The following is a 9,730-nucleotide window of genomic DNA, read 5'->3' on the forward strand; positions in this document are numbered from 1 at the left end:
CCTATGTTTTCTGACTTGCCAATACTCCGTTTTCACATTTTCAGAAGCAACCATGGGACAGAGACCTTGGGGAGGAGAAATGCTTGCCAGCCGTGTAGTGAGCTGTAGTTATTGTACTCCTCTTCCTGCCCAGCAGGAGGCGATAGCGCTAAAGTCTCCCACACAACCTTGAATCAGCGCTGCCTCCTTCTAGCACATTTCTCCCTTCACGTTTCTCTCTCGCGTCACCCAGGTGTCAGTTCCCCTCCACTTCAACCCAACCTTCTTTGTACAACTAACCTCCCACTTTATTAAATTTGATTTTAGAGCGAAAGGATGGCCCCTTGGGGACCAGTGCTGATTTGTGTAAATTTTGCCTGATAGTCTTCATTCATTCATCCAAAAATAGTTAGTCAACTGCACTGTGTACCCAGGTGGCGCTAGTGGTAAAGAACCCGCCTGCCAATGCAGGAGGCGTAAGCGACGCAAGTGACGCAGGTTCAATCCCTGGGTGGGGAAGATCCCTTGGAGGAGGGCATGGCGACTCACTCCAGTATTCTTGCCTGGAGATTCCCACGGACAGAGGAGCCTGGCAGGCTATACAGTCCATGGGGTTGCAAAGAGTCGGACACAACGACTGAAGCGACTTAGCTTGTAGCATGCACCCAGATGCTGTAGAGCAAAGCAGAGATAGAATGTTTAAGAAAGCACAATTCCTGCCCTCATGGAACTTACGGTCCTGGAGTGAGGGCAGATATTCTGCCACTCAAGGGTTTTGCCTATGAGCAATAAATTCTAAAACTAGTTAACTAAAGCAGAAAAGAAATGTGTAATTGCTCACTTAATAACCAAGTTCAAGTGCAGAAATGGGAATGATCTAAAAGCGATTAGGCAGCTGGTTAATACAGATGAGTCCCCATTGAACACCTGCCATTGACACTGCTGTTTTGGACATTTGGTGTCATTGCAGCCCTATTCTCAAGGCTGTTTTTCTTAAGATATAAAATATTAAGTAGGTGTGTTTGATTGTCTGAGCCTGCATGCCAGCTGCTAGTAGTATGGAAGGGGGGTACTTGGGCTCTACCATCCTGTAATGGGATGCAAAGTTCTTCCTTTCATCAACACACCCCTGTTGTGTTGTCCACAAACACTATGCTCTTACTCAATTGTAAAGGGCCGTATGAATCATGATAAGAATCTTAAAATACACAAAGTACAGCAGGAAACCACTGAAATGTTTTAAGGTAGAAAATGATAGAGTTCAGTTTACCTTAGAAAAAGAACTTCCAGGGACATTATAGAAAGTCTAGAACAGACACTTGAAAGCCACGTGCTTTCTACCAAAAAAATATAAATTTTCATTATTTATATTTGAATTATAATTTTTAAATTAAAATGATACATGCATTTTATAGTAATTTAGACTGAGTGATGCTAGATGTAACAGTCCCCAACTCTCAGTGGCTTATTTGATTTCTGATTCACTTAAAGTCCAATGCAAGTTTTGCTGGTTAACAAGTGGTCTTCAATACGGTCCATCAGGGACCAAGGCTCCTTCCATCTGCAGGATCCACCATCACTTCTGGCCTTGGATTCTTTTGCTAGAAACTTGGTGTATGGCCAGAAGTTAGGGAAAGAGAGAGGGTAAAGGATCATGTGATAAATTTTTATAGCCAGACCTAGAAATGCTTCTATTACTTCCTGTCATTTTTTTTTTTTTTTTTGACTAAGACTCCCTGAGTTGGGAAAATCCCCTGCAGAAGGGAAAGGCTACCCACTCCAGTATTCTGGCCTAGAGAATTCCATGGACTGTACAGTCCATGAGGTCACAAAGAGTCAGACACACTGAACTACTTTCACTTTCACTTTCAGTTACGTGACCATCCAACTGCAAAGGAGCCTGGGAAATGTAGTCTACATATCCAGGAAATAGAGGAGACAGATTTTTAACAAACATTTAGCCTTTGTCATACAAATAATTTAAAATGTATTGGCAAAGAAGTCTTATAACAACCACAAAAAAAAAAAAAAATCAACTTTGCACCCTCCTCAGTCTTTTCTCAGTTTCCTGGATCAACTACTTTCAACACTTTTTGAGAAGATGTGACAGAGAGCCTGGCCCTATACTTAGATCTCTGCAGCAGTCACATCATGAAGCAAGAGGAATTCTTTTTGAGTCAAAGATTCAGACTTCAGAGAGCTCAGGTGGAAGCATCAAGGTGTGCCCATCACTGTAGACCAGGGCTTCTTGGTGTTGGCACTGCCCACATTTAAGCTCATTAATTATTTGCCGTGGGGGAGGGGAGACTGTCCTGGGCACTGTGTGATGTTTAGCAGCATCCCTGGCCTCTATCCCTTAGATGCCAGTAGTACTCCTCCCCCTAGTGGTGACAATGGCAGTGTCTCCTGACATCGTATATGTGCCTTCGAGGGCAAAATTACCCCGGCTGAGACCCACTTCCAGAGAGGGTGAACCTAGGAGACCTGCAGAGAAGAAGATGGAGCTCGTTACTATGAGCCTCAGATGGTGTTATCACTGAGGTTTATGGAAGAAATCCCTTTAGCGTGAGTTGTAGAGAAAGGTAAGGATGTGGAGGAATAACATCAGTGAAAGATAGCTTCCCTTCCCATCACGTGAACTGAAAAATAGAATGGGTGCCCATTAAAGTCATTTGCTTTAAAGTCAGGTGCTTTACACCATCACTTCATTTTAAGATCAAGGACTGACTTTCTCCAGGACCCGCTCTGTCCTCCGTCTCACCACTGTCACATTCATTGGCCAGGACCATGACAACACTTGAACAAAAATCAGGAGTCTGAGGAGAGAGCGACCTGATTGTCAACCCAGTTTATATGCTATGGTCCAAACTATCTTTGTTTTTTGGGAGTAGGAGAGTTCCGCCCTCCCCCCGCCCCCACCGGTGTGCAGCCCCCTGGTGGATAAAGATTGACTCTACCTCTGTGATTCAGCTGCCCTGTGGAGACTGAGACATTAAAGAAGAATTAAGAATGAAGACAAGTATATTGATCTCCCTCACCAATTTCCTCCAACCAATACCTCTTAATCACAGGGCAAATTGGAATCCTGGTAAATGACTTTAATGAGCATCCATTCTATTTTTCAGTTCACATGAAGGGAAGGGACGCTATCTTCCAGCCTCCCTCCCCATTCCCTCTTTGTGTTTGTGATTTCGCCTCACATCGCATCTATATTTCATTTTATGTATACATGCATGTATATTTTCACATTTTTATTTGTGTCTTGCTGTCGCACTGGAGGTTTATTGTTATAGATCATCATGAGGCACCTGAATATTTTGCAAGACAATGAACCTCTAGAATCTGGGTATCGGAGGAACTAATTTTGTGCAGCAAGAGAAAAAAGAGAGAGAGAGAAAGAAAACAGTAACTATACATCTGGTTTCTAGACAGTATTAGGGTGGCATAACTTGTTCTTGTCTGAGTGAATTCAGTGGATTTGTATTATACAGTGCCTGCTTAAAATGTGTATCCAAATCAGAACCGTTCTTTAAATTAAAAACAAACCCCACGGCTTTCTCAGTCCTGAGCTTACGTCGCGTATTTGCAACTCTGTTCAGGTGAAACCAACTCTTATCCCAAGAGGGTAGGCAGACAGGAGTACTCTTAGTGCGTGAACATAAATTTCTTCCTCCTTCCAAATGATATTTTATAAAATTGTAAAGGAAATTGACACTCTAAAGTGCCTGGGTAATGCCATGTCATAAACTTCGTTCTATAAAGTGGAGAGTGGAACTGGGGTAGACTTGTGTTTTGAGCAGCAGGCTGCACAGCCTACAACTGGGTCTGTGTTCCCAGGTCTGTTTCTGGCTTTGTGTCACCCAGGGGAAATCAAGACTTTTGTCAGGGCTTGAATTGCCCATCTCCCAAGTAGAGATGTATTCTTCCCTCCCTCCCTTTCTCCATCCCCAGCTGTACTTTGCATTATTGGTATTCAGAAAATAGATGAGCCAATGTTTATGAAACACTTTGAAACTCTAAGGAAAATAAGCTTATGCCAGCCTAGGTTGTTATCAACTGTACTGTTACCTTTATTGTTACAATGTACATGCTGTTGCATATTTGTAAATTACATGCAGTAATTACCTGAGTACATCCAGTAATTCAAGTGCCATCACTAGTACTTGACATTAGTATTTCAAAGCAACTTGCTAGGGCAATATATAGAGCTGGGGCTCTTTCCCTTGACATCTGATTATTTGTTGGGGGCTCAAGATTTGTTAGACACAGTGCTAAGAGAATTTAGAGCCATATCTTCCAGGGACTTCATCATCTCTGACATGCTCTGTCTGGCACAGTTCTGTGCTATAAGAAGTTCCCAGAATACAACAGCTGCCAGAAACATTTGAGCTCATCCTTAGTGATTCCATTTTACAGATGAGGAAGCCAAGGCTCAGAAAGAGCAAATGACTCCCTCAAAGCCAAGTTATTATTTAAGGTGTCAGAACTGGAATCCAAGTCTGAATTTCCTGTCTTGCACTACTTCCTTCATTGCCCTGCACTGTTTGGGAAAGGAAAAATAGATAAAAATGGAGTATAAGGCAGATTTGGCTTGGTCATGAGATTCCTCAAGAGTGATAGAGCCCTGGTTTGTTAGGGGTTTAGAAGCCTTCCCCAAATGCACCCTGAAAGAGTCATTAGGTTGACAAAAAAGATGGAGATCAAAATGTAGCCCCTGGGTTAGAGATACTGATGGAATGGTCAGAAGAATATGGGCTGAGTTTCCCTAGATATACCATGGCATCATCTTCTAATAAGAAGTAGCACTTCCTGAGGGGCTTCCCAGGTGGTGCTAGTGGTAAAGAACCTACCTGCCAATGCAGGAGATGCAAGAGACACCGGTTTGATCCCTGGGTGGGGAAGATCCCCTGGAGAAGGAAATGGCAACTCACTCCAGTGTTCTTACCTGGAGAATGCCTTGGACAGAAGAGTCTGGCAGGTTACTGTCCATAGGGTTGCAAAGGATCAGACACGACTGAAGTGACTCAACACAATAGTATTCCTTAAAGTCATTCTCTTCTCTTTATGGGAAGAAGGTGGGTAAGGTCCATTTTAGAGCTGGGCTGTCAATGAAGACTGTCAGTTCCTGACACTTAGTTGATGCTTCCTGTAGGAGATATGGTGATTATTTGGGTGGATCCCAGTGGAGGAGTATGGCAGGCACATCACTGCCTGTGAGGCAGTAATTCTTGTTACTGTGTAGAAACACTTAGGTTGACAGATATTCTCCAGGTAGTTCATGGACTAGGCTTTCATCATATTAATATTTTTTTCATAGTACAGGACTGTTTTGGCATGAATTAGTAATGTGCTTATGATATTTAATGCAATTCAAATTATCCAGGTTTTATATTTTTTCTTTTCTTTATTGGAGGATAATAGCTTTACAATATTGTGTTGGCCTCTGCTATACATCAACATGAATTAGCCACAGGTATACATATGTCCTCTCCCTCTAGAACAAATTCCCACATCTATCTGTTTACAGATGGTAATGTTTTGATTTTTTTCATTAGGAGTTTAGCATCTTCACTTCTTTTTTCTGGTAAGAAAATTCTTTTTTTTTTCTCCTGAGGTCATTGAAAATCACCCTTGCTTTAGTAGGCTAAGATTTAAACAGAAAGATTGATTTTTGGTTTGGAGATCCATATGATTCCTGGGAACATAGAAGAATTAATTATAGAATGATACTGAAGTTCCATGTAGTATTAAGAAGACTAGACCAGAAGGACTGCAAAACTCATACTGACTTACCTACTGAGCAGCTTTGCACTCTAACAAGTTACTTAACATTTCAGGGCCTCACCTTTCTCTTCTGTGAAATGACAGAATTTGATTAAATCAGTTCTAAAGCCCCCTCTAGTCATAAAATTATAGGAATCTAAGTGAACTGAAAATTGATGGTACAATTTAGGAGGAAGCTTCCTGGGATATGGAACTTCTAGAAGATATGATTACAGTTCTTCTGAAACGCATAAATTATAGTAAATGACTCAAAAGTCAGAGCCCTGCAGTATCAAAGCTCCGAAGGTATATAAGGCGAGCCAACTACCCTTGCTTCAGAAATGACCAGGCTATTTTCAACCATAGGTATGGAGTGATGACATAGCAAAACATTGGCCTTCACAGACTCCATCAGTGTTTCCTACACAATGCTCTGGAAGGGCATGACATCTGTGTTCTTCCCTGGGGGCCCAGAGGAAGGGAAGGAAGAGAGGCAGGAGGGAGGCCAAGAGAGGAACTGAGGCACAGACTTGTTGAGATGGATGTTCGTTGATAAAAAGTGAGTTAAAAACAGCTACTTGGTGTGATTGAAAATTAATAAAGCTGGTTCTGTTGTGGCTCATGGGATCCATCTTATTTTTTCATCATCACATCCCACATACATGAACTACACACACACACACACACACACAGTGAGAGACTGGAGTTGCTCTTTAATCTTCCATGGACTTGACAAACAAAGAATTTGCCCCTCATGAACTGAGGCCAAACAAGGTAATTTTTCCCTGCGTCGTAGATATTCTGTGACCAAGGGGTCCCCTTACTGCAGGTACAATTGCTCGAAAGGTCCCATTGTGTGTGTTTGCTCAGCCCTGAGGTGTGGGAAATTAGAGCGGTTTAGGGAGGAGATGTTGAGAAACCTCTCTTGTTTCTGTAAAGCCATCTTAATCACGCCTGCCTCTTTTCTTTGAGTTGATTTACATAGCGGTGTGACATTTCATCATTAAGGAAGCAGGTCCCAATCTTCTGTGTCTTTTTCTTGGCTTGTCTGGCAAGCAGTTCTCTTTTGCAAGCTATGAAATCCTTAAGGAGAACTTCCTGGCAAGGGAAAAATCCTCAGTCATCCAACAGTCTCTCACTTTTCTATTTTAAATCTTGGCCATGCACATATGGTTGGGCATGTGTGTCTAAAAATTTCTTCCACATTGACTAACTTGAGCTATTTAATAGATTGTGCTGGCTGTGGGCCTCTGCAGCAAATCCTGCGATGCTCATCTGCTCCCTGGGGAGGCAGGAGACAGCCTCCTGCATTTGCCTTTGTACTTCCCTTGTAATCTCCCTCTCTGGCCCTGCTAGACCATGAAAGTTAAAACCCGCTTCTTTGCTCATTTTCTTGCAATTAACATTGTCTCGGCTCTCCTACTTCCAGCAGAAAAGAGAGATCTCCGAATATCTTGGTTAATGTCCCAGCAAATGTGTTTTCCCTAGGGCTTTACTAGGGATGTTCCAACCCACATCTAAGGACAGGAGAGTTTGAGGACATTTTTACCCCATGCTCTTAACCGTCTGATGGTGTGTGTGTGTGTGTGTGTGTGTGTGAGTTTAACGCATCTCAACCATAACTTTCTTCTGAAACTTGGATTCTCTTATCTCCAGCTGTCCCAAGTACAGACTTGGGTCCTATTAGGTCCTCGGAAGCGATGGTCGAAGTGAATTTCAAAACAAAGCTGAGTTCTGGCAACTTTGCTTCTTCTTCCAGGTTGTAGGGAACGATGCCAAAGGGACAGGGGAAGATAGGGGGAGGCAAGCACCCGGAGCTGATCCCCAGCTGTGCCTTCTCCAGGCACGAAGCCCAAACTCCCACGGTTTTCTCAGCAATTTAGCAACTCGGAAAAGCTGGCAAAAACGATACCCTGTGATCCAAAAGAATGACTGCCCTGCCAGAAGGTGAGTGGTTCTGTCTTCCCAGAGGAAATTGTTCCTAAGAAGACAAAGAGCAATGATTAACATAACAACAACAAATAATAATGATAATAGCATGGAAGTGTGCTGTAGATTAACACCAAGTGCTTGAGAAGCTTACGGAGTTCCCCCTCCCTCCAGCAGTGATAGATATTGGCCCATCCTGTGCCTGGACTGTTTGGCAGTATCTTAAAGCGCAGTTCTGCTTTAAGAGCAGTGATATTATCCTCCTGCTGGGGTGGCCCCAGAAATTTCATTTTTTGTTGAATGTTAAATATGTCCCCTGAAGTTTATCACAAACAGCATGAAGGGATAAAGCTCCACGTGGCAGGTATTCGGTAGCTCTTCCTCCCCACTGGAATGACAAGCCCTTAAGTAAGAAAAGTCTGAAGGGTGTGTGATAGATGGGAAGCGTGGGCTTACCTTCTTTGAAGGGGGCCTCGGCAGTGCACGCGGTCTCAAACTTTATGTAAAAATAATGCTGCCACAGTGAATGAGAAGAACACGCTGTCGTTTTTGGACGCCAGACAAAGGCGAGAGTAAACATGCGTTAAAATGGAATCTCTATTTTTAATTTACCTTTCTCTTTCTAGAAATCGCATCAAAATCAGATGACACATAATACTGCATTTCTTTTAAGGCTGTAGCAGCCTTCTAGTATAACTCACAAGATCGTTACTTTCCCCATTGTTAGTCAGATGTGTAATGTCTGAAGGCACCCCCAACATTTCCTTTTGATTCAAGAGCCCCGATTTGTTAGAAATCGTTCATTTCAAAATCATAATGCATTTAACAGCTCTTGCTTTGTGCTGATCCCTGGAATGAAGCTATCTAATATTTCAGTGGCCCCCTTTTCTCCTGGATCTCATTAAGTTTCCTCACCCTTTGGGAAGGGTGTTTATTTCACATCTCTTGTTTTGCTTTTAGTTGAGTACTTTCTAAGTCCAGATGCGCCACTAAGGGCATAGGCCCTGAGAGTCTCAGAACACAGGGCGTCTTGGAAACGGGACACACACATATACTGACTGGCTTTTACAAGTGTAAGAGTGATTGTGGGAAGGACTTGGGGTGTTTCTTCTGTGGCTCTTCTGTTACTCCACTACCGAGAGGGAGGAACACCCCTGTTGTGAGATTCAGAATTCCTCTCTGTGCTGTGTGGGGTCTGCTCCTTGTGAAGGAGGAGAGTTGAATTGAAGAACGAGCGCAACTACAGAATCCCTGTGAGTATTGCAGATCCTGAAGCTTCACAGCTAATCCTTGCCTGGCCCTCACTCTCCACCCAACCCTGCTACAAGGGCTTTCCATGGGTTCTCTCTTTGTGCCTGGAGACAGCACCGTGAAGCAGGAGCCCTAATTCTCCTCTCGATTTTACCAGTTGGGAAATGGACGGTGGTCATGTAACTTGCCTGGGTCACAGAGCAGTCAAGCCATCAGACACCTAGAGGTCAAACTTATAACAGCTCTGCTCAGCTCCCTTTGTGGACCACACCCCATTTCATCAGTGCAAGCAGCTTATCAATTAAATGCTGGGTGCTAAAATGTACTGTCCTTTGATTTCCAAGACCACAAGGCCATCTTTCCATCAGTAGCATGTAAGACTTAATTTTTTCCTTGTTTGTGTTGCTCCTCACTGCTCATTTCCGAAGACCATCTTGAGGCCAGTAGTATTCTTTATTTTTAAACGCTTACCTATAAAGATATATTCCCTATGCATGGAGAAGTTCTGTGTGTAAAATAAACACACCCACTTTAGGGTTAAATGCATGATTGTACTTCGTTAGTACCACCTATTACTGTAGGGAGCTGTCCAGCTCTGGTGAAATGAAATGAGATGAAATCACAACATGAAATCAGACGTGATGCTCTCTCTCCATTGTGTGTAAATTCAGTCATAATACAGTGAACCAGGGAATGTGAAGATGGAATAGAGTGTTGCCAATTTGGGGCTTTTATTTTTATGGAAATTAAAAACTTCTCCCAGACATCAGAGAAAGTTACTAATATCCACTCTTCCAATAACTATTTA

General features: G+C 42.9%; 1 long non-coding RNA gene across 1 annotated transcript in view; it reads left to right on the forward strand.

Annotated features, from left to right (window-relative positions):
* The window catches only part of LOC122442596, a 455,537-nt gene extending 447,854 nt beyond the window's left edge, over positions 1-7,683 (forward strand). Inside the window, exon 6 of the long non-coding RNA XR_006269670.1 lies at positions 7,502-7,683. This is a non-coding gene — a long non-coding RNA (uncharacterized LOC122442596). The remainder of the gene's footprint in view (positions 1-7,501) is intronic.
* Positions 7,684-9,730: the final 2,047 nt, after the last annotated feature.

This window comes from Cervus canadensis, chromosome 5 (assembly GCF_019320065.1).
Source record: "Cervus canadensis isolate Bull #8, Minnesota chromosome 5, ASM1932006v1, whole genome shotgun sequence".
Classification (NCBI taxonomy): Eukaryota; Metazoa; Chordata; class Mammalia; order Artiodactyla; family Cervidae; genus Cervus; species Cervus canadensis.